Source organism: Aphelocoma coerulescens, chromosome 1 (genome assembly GCF_041296385.1).
Source record: "Aphelocoma coerulescens isolate FSJ_1873_10779 chromosome 1, UR_Acoe_1.0, whole genome shotgun sequence".
Taxonomy (NCBI): domain Eukaryota; kingdom Metazoa; phylum Chordata; class Aves; order Passeriformes; family Corvidae; genus Aphelocoma; species Aphelocoma coerulescens.
The window spans coordinates 119,724,311-119,740,530 of record NC_091013.1 but is presented as its reverse complement, the minus strand read 5'-3'; the positions used below and the strand labels follow the sequence as shown (position 1 = coordinate 119,740,530).

The 16,220-nt window shown below is 51.8% G+C and overlaps 1 long non-coding RNA gene across 1 annotated transcript; it reads right to left on the bottom strand.

The window, feature by feature from the left end:
- Positions 1-5,736: 5,736 nt before the first annotated feature.
- On the bottom strand, positions 5,737-15,580 carry LOC138120091 (uncharacterized). Its single transcript, XR_011155735.1, has 4 exons — positions 15,371-15,580; positions 13,899-14,029; positions 7,998-8,091; positions 5,737-5,908 (listed from the first exon to the last, which is right to left on the bottom strand). It is a non-coding gene; the product is annotated as an uncharacterized lncRNA (long non-coding RNA).
- Between the last annotated feature and the right edge of the window lie 640 nt (positions 15,581-16,220).

Sequence of the window (16,220 nt, the reverse complement as noted above, 5' to 3'; positions counted from 1 at the left end):
AATGGGGCAGACAGCAGAGTGTTTTGGGACAGGGCCTCATGCCTGCTTCACCCATGAGACACCTCTGGCCCCAGCCATGGCCACGGGGCAGGGCAAGGGAGGAGCCTGGGGTGTCCTGGCATGGAGCAGGAGCTTGGACAGAGGATGGAGCTGTGGGAAATGAGGGGTGGGGAAGGCTTTGGGGAATCTGAGCTCCAGGGCAGGACAGAGCTGTGAAGGTTCAGGCAGGAGAGGTGCAGGGTGTCAGCAGCTGCCTTCTGACCCAGCAGAGATCACCAGCTGCTGAGGGACATGCCCCAGGCTCCTGCTTGGCTCTTTGCCCGCTGCCTGCACCACATCCCTCTTCCTCCTGTTGGAAATTTGGAAATTCCCCAGGCTTGCTCCAACACCACAGATTAAAGAGCCCCACAGCAAAGTCCTGCTGCGAGTTGGATGGAGAGGGGTCACCTGCCCAGCTGGCATCTTTTTGCCAGCGTTCATTGCTCTGCTTCCTTTTTTTTTGCAGCTAACATCTCAGTTTGGAGTCATCCCAGCCACTCTTTTTCTCCACATCCGAAGCTAAACCAGATGGCCCTGCTGCAAAAGGCACAGCACAACTTTGCTCACAACTTCCTAAGCAGGTTTTGCCTGTGTCTACCACCAATAAAAATAGAGATAAAACTAAAAAAGTCATTAGCAGCGGGTCAGCAAACAGGTTATTGACTTGCTTTATCGCAGCTCCAAAATGCTCCTAAGAATAGAGCACTTTAGATTAATTGGGGGGAAAATGGATTGGCAAGTTGCAATTAAGTTGATGTCATAATTTTGGAAAAAAAACCCCAAGTCTTCTGCTACAGCTGTAGCTCTCTCCCTGACTTTAATTGGTGTCCCACTCCCAGCTGTCTATATTGATAAAATGCTGTCTCTTAAAAAAAAAAAGTATAATTAGCTTGGTTTAAAAGGTACAAATGCTTTAAAGAAAAAAAAAAAGATTAAAAACGAGAAAGACTTCAACACTTTTTTTTAACCTTTTGGAAGTTTGGGGGAATTGTCTCGGCTGTGTGCAAGAGTGAGGGAGAAGAGCAGGATGCTTAATTGCACAGCCACTGGGGGAGTCTGGCAGTGACCTCAGCCACACCCACTGACACCGAGGATCTCATTAGCAGTGTTGTCATTGAACGTTCTGCAGCCCACTGAGGCACAGGGGGAACTGGGCGAGGCAGGGCAGCCACTGCTGCTGGGAATGAGCATTTCTGCCAGGCAGGAAACCAGGATCCCTGGCGGAAAGAAGCACAGCCCATCCATAACTCCTTCGCATGGATCTTTCTGTGAACAGCCCTGCTGGAGAGGCTTTTTCAGAGAATCACAGGTGGGGGTTTGGGAGGGACCCTAAAGGCCACCTCTGCCGTGGGCAGGGACACCTTCCACTATCCCAGGGTGCCCCGTCTAACCTGGCCTTAAACACCCCCTGGGATGGGGCAGCCACAGCTTCTCTCTGAGAACCCTTTCTCAGTGCCTCAGCACCCTCACAGGGAGGGGTTTTTTCCAGCCTGGATAACTTACGGCTTTCCTGCACCGCTCTGCAGAGGCAGCACCTGGCCAGCATGAACCAATTGAAGGTTCTGATCAAGCAAGTCTCTGACAGCACCATCTCCATGCCTGTGCCTGGCATTCCCAATCTGTGCTGGCACCAGGACAAGTCTCGGAGGTCCTGAGGGGTCCCTGGGGTTCAGGGGGATGCAGCAATGCTGAGCACAGAGAAACTCGAGGCACTGAGGGGAAAAGGAAGGAGAAACTGAGTTTCTGCCCTTCTAATAATGTCTCTGCTTTACTACAGCCAATAATCCTTCACTGCCTTTAAATTAGAGGAGTGAATTTGGAAGTGTGGACCCTGATAACTTCAGGCTGGCAAAGCGCAATTCCCTTTGCTTGCCCTGAGCTTTCCTAAGGGCTTTTGCTGAAATTCCCCATCTCAGCAATGCCACCACTTCTTTTTGGGTGTTCATACCCTTCAAACCACTCTGCACAGGCTTCAGGTTCTCCTTTGCCATCATTCACTTGAGCTTTTCATATTTAACTCCTTTAATCTTCCGCCAATAAATCACTGCCTCCCAAGCCTTCATCATTTTCAATGCTGTTCCAGAACCCCTTCAGGATGCTGACACCCGTCAGGTACTGAGTTAATTAATGGATGGCAGATCTGCACTCCTGGAAAAGAAGCTGGGAAGTGCAAAGGAAGGGGAAGGTCAGGTCTGAGTGTGGGATGGGGCAGCCACTCCTGTCTGCAGAGCAGCAGCTGAGGAGCAAGTGGAAGAGAAGGAGCCCGTGTTCCTCTAGGAAGGGCATGATCCAAGGGAGTGCAGGCTCACCCTGTGCACACCCAGGTATGGGCTCTCTGGACCCAGTAATCACACTCAGACCTGCGATGCTGAGGGAGCACTGAGATCTTTTTTGTGGCAGCAACTAAAATACCACTCAGACTGGAAGCCTGACCAAATTTCCCCTTCAATAACTCATCCAAGGAGTGATTCCCCTTCTCCCATGACACACCCACCTCTTCCTCCTCCAGAAGGAGAGGAGGGAACTCAAAGCAGGGCTGTGCAATGTGGCTGAGGAAGGAGTGGGTGTCACCTCTCTTTGCAGGGCCAGGAAAGGGCTGAGGACACTGGAATGGACGCTGCTGAGAGGAAGATTTAATAACCTCCTGTTCCCTTTTTTCTAGCACTCTCAAAGTCACCAATGTGCTTCTGCGCCACTTCCAAAAAAGAAAAGAGTTGCAGGTGCTGATAGCATCTGATTCCTCTGATTTACTGAAAAACTGCTGGGGAAAGGAAGCAGAGATAAAGGAAGCCCATTCATGCTGCTGTCCCATGGGGAGAGGTCCTGTGGAGACATCACCAGACACAGAGCATTCCCACAGAATGTTTCCCAGAGAAGCTGTGGCTGCCCCATTCCTGGAAGAGTTCCAGGCCAGGCTGGATGTGGCTTGGAGCAAGCTGGGACAGTGGGAGGCGTCCCTGCCCATGGCAGGGGTGGCAGTGGAATGGGCTTTAACGTCACCTCCAACCCACACCCTTCTAGCGTGTTCATTAAGGAAAGTTGCCTGTACTTTGGTGGAGAGCAGCAGGCTGCTGGTGGTTTCATGACTAACAAATTCACATGTAATTGTATAAACTTGTCAGTGCCTCCACATGTCCCTGCAAGATTCCTACTGCCATCCCTAACTGTTTGCCCTCTGAGGAGCATGAGAGGAGCAATGTGTCCATGCAGGTGTTACTGGTATGAATGAAGCTGGTGACCTTGCACCTGACACCTCTGCAGGCATGGACTCCATCTGCTTTGTGGACTCAAGCTAGTACAGACAAGAAACTTGAGAGACAGGGCATGAAGCAGTTATGCTGCTTTCTGATAAAAGGGAGGGGGAAGAAATGTCCGCCAATAACAGCAGCCAAGAGAAAACTCCACAGAGAGGTCAAGGACAGGGCTTTGCAGCAACTGAAGGCATCCACAGAGGCTGAGGAGGTGTGAGCAAGGACAGCCAAAAAACCACTTACAGCACACTGGACAGGGCTGCGGGAGAGCTCTGGGGATTTTTGTTACTCCTGAACACCATGCAAGGACTTTTGCCTCCAATGTTTAAGCAGAAAGAAAAGGATATTTAGGAGGACCTCTTGTGCTTGACTCTGCTTGCTCATCCCTTTTTGCAGCTCACTCTCAGGGCACCAAGTCCAGTGAAATAAAAGGCTCCTGGCTAAGAGAAATCCAGCCTCAGTCATCTGATTTTCAGCAGGAAAATAACCCTAAGGGGATATGACACCCTCAAATGTTGGCTGGGTCAGCAGTGGTGGGATCAGGGCGAGGAGGGTTCTGCTGTAACCAGCCCCTGGTTACACACAAACCATGTGTCCTCACACCCACGCTGAGCAAAGAGATGGGCTTTGCAAGGCAAGGGTGGCACGTCAGCAGCGTGCCTGCTCTCCCATCCATCTTCCCTGCCCTCAGGAAACAAACACCAGAGCAAATATTGCCTCCCTGTCAGACGGGCTGCCGGGCGCTGTGCTCCTGTTTGCCTTGTGCTGCTCAAGGAGCCATGTCCCATGACATCAGGGAGAGTCTGACATAGAACAAGACAGGCCTGGGGCAACGGGAGGGGGTGTGCTGGGAGGGGATAAGCTGGAGGGAAGCAAGGAAGGGACAACTATTCATCCTGCAGAGGGCAAGTGCCCTCTGGCATGGACGTGGCCAAGGTAGCTGTTCCCAGAGATTCCCACTTCCACTCGCACCTCCAGATGTATGAGCCTGCTTTGTCTGCTCATCGGGAACCTCTGCTCTGAGGGGAATATGGAGGCAGGAGATGCAGCGTCACCTCCTGGGCCTGGGGAGGTCAAGCCTGAGATGTCATTTAGCTGTTTCTTCTCCCCTCTTTCCCACAGTTTCTCTGCACTGTAAGAGCCTCGTGGCAGCTGGTGGCTTCTTCTTTCACTGCAGACTGAACATTGTGGAAAAATCCAAAGGGAAAGCCTGTTGGCAGCTTTGGGGATGGAAGCTGCCAGCGTGGAGGAGGAGTCTGCATGAGTCCTTGCAGGAGTGGGTGGGCACCCACCCGTGCCAGTGCACAGCACCTCCACCCCACAGGCGACGCGCGCTTGCTGCTTTAACACCACGGACTTAACGCTTGGCTCCCAAGACCCCTCCCGGTCTCTTGATTTCACAAGGGATCACCCTTTTCCACAAAAAGTGCTTTCTTTTGCTATTGTTTCCCGGCTCTGACCCTAGTTTCTCCTGTCTCTGTGAGGAGAGCTCTCTTGGTAGTAGGATCTGCCATGGAAATGCTCCTGCCCTTGCAGGGTCTGAGTGTCCAGGGGGAACTCTTGAGGGCTGACAACTGTGCTGTCCTTGAGCCCATTTTTGGACACCACGCCCTCCAGAAATGTGTCCAAGCCAGAGACACACACTCCTTCCCCCCCTCCCGACAGTGTTTGACCAGGACAAACCCTCCCTGGCTCCTGTCACCGAGGAGAGCAGCAGATCCTCCAGTGCTCTGCTCTTTGTGTTTGACCAGTACTTGCAAGTGGATGGGTGACACCTCAGCTCTTTAACCTCTGAGCTGCTGCAGCCAGAGCTGTGTCTCGTGCTGCTTCCGGGGCAGGCTTAGCTCCTGTCCGAAGCAGAGCCATGGGTTTGTAGGGATGCCTGTTCTCCCCAGGGAAAAGCCAAAAGGCAAGATGAAGACAGAGATGGGGATTGCTCCGGTGCCGGCATCTCGGGTTGTGATATCTGAGTAAATCTCTTCCCTCCTACCCACAGGGTTTGGAGAGAAAGCAGCCAGCTAAACATCCCCTGTGCTCCCCACGTCCTGGGGAAGCCTCGCTGCTCCTGAAGTGTCTGCTGGGTGGGGGTCTGGATTCTCCAGAGCCCCTCAGCCAGCACCAGGTACTGGTGTTGAGAGGAGGAACTCACAGGGGGAGGTTTGCCAGCCCGCAGCCCACCCCTCACCTTGTGTACAACAATCCCCTCACCTCTGCCAAACCTCTCCCAGCTGGATGCCCAGCCTTGGCTGCATCCCCAGGGGACGATGCTGCACCTTGCAGGGCACACCTCGGGAATGCAGCATACTCACCCCAGTTTATTAGCACAGGGCTCTTCAGTGCTGTGCTTTGGAGAAGGTGGCTTAATCCTTATCAGCTGAGGAGAATTTCATCAAACAAGCGGCAGTGGGAAAATGGAAATGCAGAGATACATAATTCATGGCGGAGAGGACACATTTAATAGGTGTGCTCAGCGGCAGCCCGGCTCAACACCTTGTTCTCCATGCTGGGGATGATGTCAGGTCACTCGGGATTAGCTCTTTGTTCTCCAAAACTCCATCTGCGCATTCTGAGTTCGGTGCAGGATGAGCTCTGTGCCCGGAGACACTCACAGCCCCTGCCTGGTGTCAGAGAGAAAAGGGCTTATTTACACATAAATGAGGAAGGCAAATATCCACAACTGATCCCAAGGTGCAAGGTCTTATTGGCAATTTCCTTCCCTACTTTGCAAAGGCCGAGATAACCCTCGGCTTCTCCCTCCCTCGCCCCGCCAGGGCAGGGGTTTGGGCGCAGGAAATGGCAGGAACCCGAACCTACGTGCTCCCATCACATGGAACAGCTTTATTTTGGGACTGGGATGTGCACTGAGAACACGGCAGAGCCTCGGGGCTGCCCGTGCCGTGGGTTAAAGGGGCAGTTAGGCATTCCCGAGCATTGCACAGGAATGTGCCAAATTCCCACCTGGGCTCCCCACTTCCCTCTCTGGGGTTCCTAATTAACCGCTGCCATTCGGGAAATGCAGAGGTTTCCTTGTCCTCATCACACAGGCGGGACACAGAGGGGGGATCTGGAGATGAGACCTTCACCCGGGAAAGGTGAGGACCACGGGAGAAGTGGATGACCCCAAGGAAATGGAGCTCCCAGGGAAGGGATCCCTCCCAGTCCCTGCACAGGAAACCCAGCACTGCTTCTTTGGGGCATCTATCCTGCATGAAGGAAGGCAAACGCTTTTTTATTCCAATGGAGAATACGGGAAGGATGAAAAACCCAGTCTGGCATCCTCCTTCAACTCCCACTCGAAACACCAAAATAACCTCCCGGGTTCTTCCCAACCCGTCCGACGGAGGGGTTTTTCTCCTTCCCCTGCTCAGATTCGAGCCAAAGGCAGATCGATGACAAATCCCTGGGGTGGGAAGGGAAGGACCCAGCAGTCCATCACCACAGCACGGCTCCCTGCAGACAGGTTCTCTGCACGGGAAAACAGAGCTTTCTCTTTTCTTCCTTTTCTTTTTCTTCTTTTTTCTTTCTTCCTTTCTTTTTCTTCTTTCTTCCTATTTTTCCTTCATATTTCTCTTTTTCTCGTCTTCTTTTCTCTTTTCTTTTCCTTCTTTTTTCTTTATTCTTTTCTTTCTCTTCACATTCTCTTTTCTTTTCTTTTTTCTTTTCTTTTCTTTTTCTTTTCTTTTTTCTTTTTTTCTTTTCTTTTCTTTTCTTTTCTTTTCTTTTCTTTTCTTTTCTTTTTTTTTCTTTTCTTTTCTTTTCTTTTCTTTTCTTTTCTTTTTTCTTTTCTTTTCTTTTCTTTTCTTTTCTTTTCTTTTCTTTTCTTTTCTTTTCTTTTCTTTTCTTTTCTTTTCTTTTCTTTTCTTTTCTTTTTTCTTTTCTTTTCTTTTTTTTTCTTTTTTTTCTTTTTTTTCTTTTTTTTCTTTTTTTTCTTTTTTTTCTTTTTCTCTTTCTTTTGCCCTTTCTACTTTTCAACTTTCTTTTTCTCTTTCTTCCCCTCTTTATCTCCAAATGATGTTTAATTCCTCGGGGAGTTTCTGAGACAAGTGGGCAGGACTCCGAGCATCCCCCCGGCGGGCCCTGCTCTTGCTGAGGGCTCGAGAGCCCTCTGCTGTCCACCTATCCCTCCCCTGGACACGGCTCTGGGCCCCGCTGCTCCTCACGGGCTCTGCCCTCCCGTCCAGGGGTCCGGGATGGACGCGGTCAGTGGGATCCTCGTGCCGGGAGAGGCTCACCGGCTCCAGGCAGTGCCCATTAGAAATGGCTTCACCTGGCTCCAGGACAGTCACCAAGTCAGGGGAGGACACTGGTGGCTTTTCTCCCGTCCCTCAAAGCCACCGGGCCCCGGCAATTGCTGCCCTGCACGTGGTGTTCCGTGTACCTGGTCAGGGCCCACCACACCTGCAGCAGCTCCCTGGGCAGGACCCTCCAAAATCAACACAGGGCTGAGCACAAAGCCACAAAATCATCGCAGGCTGGGCTGGCTGGGGAGCGACCTGGAAGCTCATCCCACTCCGCCCTGCTGTGGGCAGGGACACCTCCACCAGGGCAGGTTCCAAGCCCTGCCCAATCTGTCCCTGGCTGAGTCACTCCCAGCCATCCTGAGGAGCCTCTCTGGGCCACCAGAATCTTCCCGGGCGTGGCAGACATTCTCCTTTGGATGTGGGGACAGCTCCCTCTGGGAGGGAAGAATGCTTCTGTACTCCTCACCTTGCTCCATCTCCCAGTTCTTCCTTGGCTCAGATTCTGCCTCCAATGTCAACACTCGACTCAGGACTCTCCATTTTTCCCTCTGAGAGACAACCTTAGAAATTATAAATTAATAATTAATGCAGTGTTTATCTACAGCATAATAAATGTGTAAAAAATGCTCCTATTACATGGAGAGGTGCTAAATCGGATCATCTACACAATCCCCAGCACAAAGGTGGTGATACCATTCCAGTGGTCATACAGATCATTTTAGCTCAGGTATACACACACACAACCCCCACAAGAGCATTCCTGCTGGGGCCCTACCAGTGTTAGCACAAGGCCTCAGCCACAGAGGCCATGGCTAGCAGGAGTGCAGGGAAGATTTGGCTGGATTCAATAATTCATACCTGTATAAAACTGACCTGGATGGGGAAAGGGAGGATTAAACACAAAGTGGTCCCCAGAGCCAAGATTACTCGCTCAGGCTGGCCGCGTTACCTCAGACAGAACAAGGCTTTTCCTGTTTGCTTTATTAGGTGTCTATAAAAGCCTCGTTAGCCCATTCCACTGGTCATCCATTATTTATGTGCAACATCCTATTTGGAGTGATTGGCTCCCTTTTCTGGCCTCTTTTGGGTGTGGGGGGTTTCTGTCCCTCCTTGGGGTGAGAGGGTGTCCTGAGAAACACAGAACAGGACAGAAACCCCCAGCCCCACGGCCAGGGCTCTTCCAGGCCCACACGCCCCCAGCAGCAGCAGAAGGGTGGCAGGAAGGACGCAGGGACAACCCCGTGAGGCTCCCTGGCATCTCCTTCCCCCACACCAGCTCCAGACAGGCTGCAGCAAGTGGATTCCAACAAAGATGCTCTAGGAAAAGGAAATATTCACTTTCTGGTGTGAATAGCAGGGCTTCCTGTTCTGTCCAACTAGATATGAAGCAATTTTTCATTTTTATTAGGTATTTGTTGAAGTGGGAACAAGCCAGAGCCCATGCCTGGGGTGACTCACCCAGACCAATGGTCAGCCTGTAGGTAGAGTGTTTCCAGAGGCAAAATCCTCCTTGGCTCATCCCTCAAGCCCAGGTGTGGGGAAGATGCCTGTTCTCCATCTCAGCATCACTGACTCCTGGGGGCAGTGGTGGGGGCAGGAAGGGGATCCCCCACGGGAGCAGGGACAGCTCTGATCCCTGGGGATACACCTGCCCCACATCAGTGCCCGGTGAGGCTGTGTCCCTGCTGGAAATCCCAGAGGGAATATGGAGCTATGTGGAAGAAAGGAGAGGCAGGGGTTTCCTACACATGCCCTGGCTGCTCGTGCAGCTGGGATCCAGCACCTGCTTTTGGGGGAATCCCATTTCAGTAACCCAGTGGTACTGAGCTCTTTTAAAGCTGGGCCCTGGATGTGGGCTCAGGCTGGAGCAGACATCTCCACTCCAGCAACAGCTCTAAATATCCATGAGCCTCTGAACTTCACACTTACTCAAAAATCCGGCTCTTTTCCTGCCAAACCCATCTTTTCCTAAGGATGAGGACACCCTGCCCACTCAGCTCGGGCCATGGAATCATCACAGAAGCATGGAATGATTCAGGTTGGAAGGCCCCTGTGTTGGGCCACCATTTCTGCACCTCCAGAGCCAGCCAAACTGAATGGAAGGAATTTTATGCCTCCTGCCTCCTGCCCCGGCACGGGTCACATCCTGAGTGTTAGCCAGGGACATCCCACTGATCCCAGTTACAGTCACTTCTCCTCGCACCAAATCCAGGCTCTTGCAGGTGCTGCCTGGTGCATGACATGTAATTTGCCTTCCCAAATGCTGCTGGAGGTCAGTTCCCACCCTTCTTCCACCTCCTCCTCCTCCTCACCCCGGTCCTGCTCTCCATCACCCTCCATCTGGGGAGAGCACCCACCCCGTTGCACAGGGACTCTCGCTCTGTTTGCACATGGTAACCTCGAGGATTTGTGCCTTTCCCTTTGCCCACCCCCAAGATGCATTTCATGTTGGTGGTAAGTCTTGGAATTGGAGTAGTGAGGGATATTCCTCCTCCCCTGGGAGGTCCCGAGTACTTTTCCTCAAGCGAAATGGAGCATTTTGAGATATTTGGGCCTCTGCCCTGGTTTGGATGCTCCCAGGCCAGAAGCAGGTGCCCAGTGCTGGAGCCAGGCTGTGGAGAGCAGAGGAGGGAGAGGAGAAGGGGTGAGTACCCGTGTTTTGCCTCCTCTGAATCCTGCTGATTAGCATTCCAAATCTAATGAAGCTGGAGCGAGGACGCTCCTGTTTGTCCGCTGTAATGGATCATGATGCCGAGGTGGCTGGACTCTGGATGTGGAAATGGAGGGCTGTGGTAATGTGACAAGAATTAATGAAACATAACCAGACTTTCATATAATTAAAACCAGTAATTGCTGGAAAGATGGCTCATGCAAAACGATGGGCTGGGGGTGGGCAGGCTTGATTAAAACTGGTGACTGGCTACAAATGATTAGATTAAAATCAATTAACTGTAGAATTGCTGTCTGGCATATGGAAGGATAATTCAGTTACGTAACCGACAGCGGGATTTGCACTTTGCAAATGTTGTTTCAGTACCTCAGACCAAGCTTAGGCAACCTGGTTATTTTACAGGACACACTTGTGATTCCTGGTGCCGAGGGTGGGATTTGGTAACAGGATGCAAGGCAGAGCCCACAGCCTGGGGCTGTTCTCTCTCTGGGTAAAGAGCAAGAAAGCCCAGAGATGGCCACGATCCCCTGCTCTGCCCTGGTTATTTGTAAACAGGAGCTCTTTTCATTACTCTTTTAAAGACTGGTTGGATTAAGGAAGCATTAGTGGAATTCAACGCTCGGCATGCTCCCTCCTCCCGAGAGCCCGCTGGTGGCGGTGCCCATTAGCGCTAATGCAGCCGCATTAGCACTCTGACAGGATTCCTGTGTTACAGCATCCCTGATGGCTCCAGTTCCTCTTCCTCGCTTCCCTAAGCCCCGGGGAGAGCAGGGCGATGAAACCCTGCGGAGGAACAGCAAGGAGCTGCCCGCTGCAAAGCAGGTGAGGCTGAGCCAGGGCTCCTCAGCTCCTGCCACGAGCACTGCAGGTGAGCCTGCAAGCCCCCCTGCTCTGGGGTTTGGGGACCGGTGGTTCAAATAAACCCTACAGATCTGCGCCTCTGATCCTGCCCCACCTCTACGGCTCCTCCTGGCACTGTGGATGAGCAACCAGTGCTGGAAAAAAAAGCGCTGGAGGTACCAGGGCAGTGCTGGCAGACCAGAGGCATTATATTTTAATAGGCTTCAGGGTCCTGCTGAGATCCTGGATTGCCTCATCTCAGATGCAGCCGCACTGAAGATTCACCCTCTTCTTACACATCTCTGTTTTCAGCAGACATTTTGTCAGGTGCTGTTCCGAGCTCCTCCGTAGCCAGAGCAGAGGCTCTCTCCCATCATGACACACCTGTCACCTACATCGTGACACGCAGGGGCAAGGCAGCTTCGCTTCAGGAATTGTCCCAGGCCAGGTTGGACGGGGCTTGGAGCACCCTGGGACAGTGGAAGATGTCCCTGCCCGTGGCAGGGGGTGGCACTGGATGGGCTTTAAGGTCCTTTCTACCCCAAACCATTCCGTGATTCTGCTTCTGATGAGCCGCATTCCAAGCCCACGTTGCTCCCACAGCCTTGAGCTGCAAGCTAGGAATGGCTCCCAAAACTTCGGGGTGGTGCAGACAGAGGTCCCAGTGGTGCAATGGATTTGGCCCAGCTGCATTCATATCCTCAAGAGGGCAGAGCTGTTGGTTCTGACTGCAGTGAACCTGGCATGGTCTCTGGGATGGGTCGCTGTCCTACCAGGGGATGGCAGTGGGCTTTCCCCACTCCTTTCCCCAAAAACCTATCCTGGAATTGCTCTGGAAATCTCCCACACCAGCAAAAATACGTATGCTTCCTGTAGAAGAGGCAAAAGTAGATTTAGGTCAAAAATTACTATGTATAGAGCAGAGAAACATCTCCTGAGCCATCTGCCATGTACCAAAGCCAAACTCCGCTTAGAGCTTGATGAGGCTTTAAAAAAATATAAAAACCTGACTGGCTTTCACTCAGGGCTTTCAAACCACTCTGCTCTTTATAGGGCTGTTCAAACATGGCTCCACTAAGCTGCTGCCCATCATAAATAAGCTCTTGGTTCTTGCTGTCAAGGAGGGAATTAACCCCACTTCTGCCTCTCTGCTCCAGGAAGGTGTGGGAAGAGCTCCTTGGGAAGAGCCCTCATGTCCAACCCCAGCCCTGCCAGGCTGAGGGAGCACATCTTCTGTTTTCTGCTGCTTCCAAAGGTCCTGGGAGGAACCTTTCCAAACAGTGCAAAAATATTTTATTCCATTAACCTGCATTGGTAATCTCCATGGAGATTCTGCTTCTCTTCTCTTTGTCTGCTCTTGTGTTTGCTTATTCTGGATTGATCCCTTCCTTGCTCTCCAATTTCCATGCCTCACCTGTAGCCCATCTGTGATTTCTAGACCTTAGCCAAGATCTTTTTTCCTGCATCTTTTCCTTCCCTCCATGGCCAGCAGTAATGCAGAGACATCTGGATGCCTTTCTGAAGACACAGAAGTGCCCCATAGTGGCATGCCCATGCAGGGCCATGTTACTGCTGCATAAATCCCCTCCCATTCTGTGGAAGGTCTGCAAATCACCAACCAGCCAGGCTTCAGGATAAAGTCCCTTTCATCACAGAGAGATGAGTAATCATTTCCCTTCCTGTAGGAGATGCAGCAGATTTATTGTCCTGACTCAGCCCCCAAGTTTATGCGAAGGAGAAAGGTCAGGACAGAGTTTACAAACTGTCGATATTCCTGCCTTAGGAGGTTTTCTTCTCCCTGACAAAGTAGTTCAGCAGTGCCAGTTGCTTGTTTGATGCCTTTAATAAAGGCAGAAGAACACAGATATTTTGCCGATAATTCACTCATCTGCAGTGAATCGAGCAGCAATCCACACCATGGAAATCATGGCTGATGCTGGAAAATCTCTCTGTTCCCTCCAGCCCATGGGTCATACCCAGCCCCAGATGAGGACAAAAACATCTCTGAATTTCTATATAGCTGTGGTTTTTCCTGTTCAAGATAATCTCCAAAAATCAGTCCAGAAGCCAAATGATCTTGTTCTGTTTGTGATTTAAAGAGGACTGGTCTGGTTTGGGACTTTTAAAACTATTATTACATACTTAAATTAAAACTCCCAGCAGAAGTCCCAAAAGAGAAAATGAGCCTGCTCCATTTCAACTTTACAAGAACACTTTGCTCTGGGGATTTTTCAACGACTTTTCAAAATTAAACATATCTGTGAAATGTCGCTTGTTGGATGAGCCCATGGCCCATTTCACGTCAACATCACATGTTCAATGAGCTCTGATGTCCAAGCCAATCCCCCTTGTCCTGTCCCTCCATGCCTTGTCCCCAGTCCCTCTGCAGCTCTCCTGGAGCCCCTTTAGGCCCTGCAAGGGGCTCTGAGCTCTCCCTGGAGCCTTCTCCTCTCCAGGTGAGCACCCCCAGCTCTCCCAGCCTGGCTCCAGAGCAGAGGGGCTCCAGCCCTGGAGCAGCTTCGGGGCCTCCTCTGGACTCTCTCCAGCAGCTCCACATCCTCCTGCTGCTGGCCCCAGGGCTGGGGCAGCTCTGCAGGTGGAGTCTCACCTGAGGGGGCAGAAGGGCAGAATCCCCCTCCCCTGCTGCCCACGCTGGGGGATCAACCCAGGCCACGGAGCATGTCCAGTTTTTCACCCACCAACACCCCCAAATCCCTCTTGGCAGGGCTGCTCTCAATCTGCTCATCCCCCAGCCTGGATTGATCCCAATATTTAGCATCCCTTTGCTCTCAGGTCACTTTGGAGCACATTTTTCATTTATAGGCATCCCAGAACAGCCTGTGGAGAAACAAACACCTGACGTTTCCCAGTTTGTGATGTTTCCTCATGCTCCTCCGGCAGCTCCACGCTGGAAGGCTCAGCCAGGGAGAAGCACACCTCTCTCCAGATGGTGAGACCTGCTGTCAGCTCCAAGAGGGGAATCACAGCTGAAATGAAGACACAAATTGGCATGTGGGAAGGTAGACAGCAGAATTCTTTGAGATAGCTGAGCTCTGTCACTACCTGTGAGCAACAGCCCAGTGATTTCCTGTCAGAAACCTGCCCCTGCTGAACTTGATTGCAAACCTGATCTTGCACGTTTTGAACAAGGATGTTGTGCTCACTTCTGGGCTCTGAGCACAGCAGGGCCAGGGATCTCCTGGAGCGGGGCCGGCGGAGGCTGCGCAGCTGAGGAAGGGCCTGGAGCAGCTCCGTGCCCAGCACAGGCTGAGGGAGCCGGGGCTGCTCAGCCTCGAGAGGAGCCCCAGCTGAGAGGGGCCCTCAGCCCTGGGTGTCCCTGGCTGCAGGGAGGGCTCAGGGCAGGGCCCGGGCTCTGCTCCGGGGCCCAGCAATGGCACCAGAGCAGCGGGCAGGGCCTGAGCCCAGGGAGTTCCACCTGCACATGAGGGAGAACTTCTTTCCTGTGTGGTGCCCAGGCACTGAACAGGCTGTCCAGAGAGGCTGTGGAGTCTCCCTCACTGGAGATATTCCAGAACCCTCTGGACACAATCCTGTGCCCTGTGCTCTGGGATGGCGCTGCTGGAGCAGGGAGCTGGGACCAGGTGAGCCCCTGTGGGCCCTTCAGCCTGACCCACCCGTGATTCTGTGACTCTGTGAAATGAAAGAGCCCTTCATTCCAGCTGTCTGGGAGCTTGCAGGATGGAAGGCACTGCTCTGAGAGGGGTCACAGTTCAGGGTCATCCAACCCCAGCTCTCCTCTCTCAGGAGGGGACAGGTGCTTTTTTGGGTGGAGAGCAACTCTCCGCCACGGTGACTCAGCCACCCTTACGTTCCACTTCTTATTTACACTCCCCAGTGGTCATGTTATGGTACTTAATGGCTCACAAGGCCCTATTTCATCTTCTAAATATACATCCCCATTGTGCTGCCTGAACTCCCTTCATTATATCACAAGCTGACTGCAGGCATCAGTCATGGCTGTGATAAACACAAACTGCCCTAATATCATTTCCCAGGCTGTGAAGAGCCTGATCTCAGCTGTGCTGGAGCCAGATGGAAGAGGGAGTTTGGAATAGAGACTTACACTCTGTTAAATGTATGTGACATTTAATTATGACTGCAAGAGCTTCTCTCTCATCCAGGGTAACATGAGGCTGAATTCTGCAAATAACAGGAAAAACCCAAATAATTCAAGCTCTGCTGCTCCAGCCCCAGCCTGGGCACTCACTGGTGCATTCTGCAGCACAGCCCTGTTCCCCGAGGATTTATTATCTCAAATGCTGCATCACACAAACACAAGAAGCTGCTCAGGTTCAGAAATAACCTACCTGAATCCCTAATGAGTGCACTGAGTCTTGCAGCCCTGGCAGGAGCTGGTGCACAGATTTCCAGTTGGTCTCTGGTTATTTCTGCTGTTGCAGTGCTGAGGAGCAGCCCGGGGGACCTGACCCCGTGCTGTGCAAACGCTGGATGGACAGTCAGGGCTGTTTCAATGGACAGGTGAGGTCCCAGGGGGATGGAGAAGCATCTTCAGCCTGGTGGAGCTACAAGGAAGAAGTTTTGGTTATTGGTGGTTGGCCACAGATCCCTGGGAATCCAGCTGCTCTCAGGACTTCAGTATCCATCACAGCTCTGGACTCACCCAAGAAAGGAGTGAGGAGAGAACAAGGATGTGGCTGCACTGAGGTTCATGCAGAAAAGTGAGGGAAAAATTGGGAGAAAACTCCAAGGATGTCCCCCAGGAAAGGCCTGCCACCTTCCAGACCAAGCTGAGTCCAGCTTTCCATGCTGGAGAAGCAGTGGGATGGAGAGCAGGGATAGACAATAAAGGGGCTTAAACCAAGGAGGAACAGCTCATGGTGCTTTGGCAGTAATGGCAGTTCAGGGCAAGGCTGGGTAATCAAAAGGAACACGCAGCTAAAAATCCTGTTGATGGCTTCCTATTTTGCCCCGATATCCTTTGTGAAATCAAGGTCTTTTCTTCTTTTTTCCAGCAAGTGCAAAGTACAAATATCAGTAAACAGGAGCCCATTTAACACCAGACTTTTAGCAGTGGCTAAGTCTCCATCCAGCTCTTAAATTCTGATAATGATCTGCTCCCCAAAGCCCTGCTTTGCAAAATAATAAAGCCCTTTTCTCCAATAAAGCATAGCCTTTAGGCAGCTTTAAAGGTGGTGG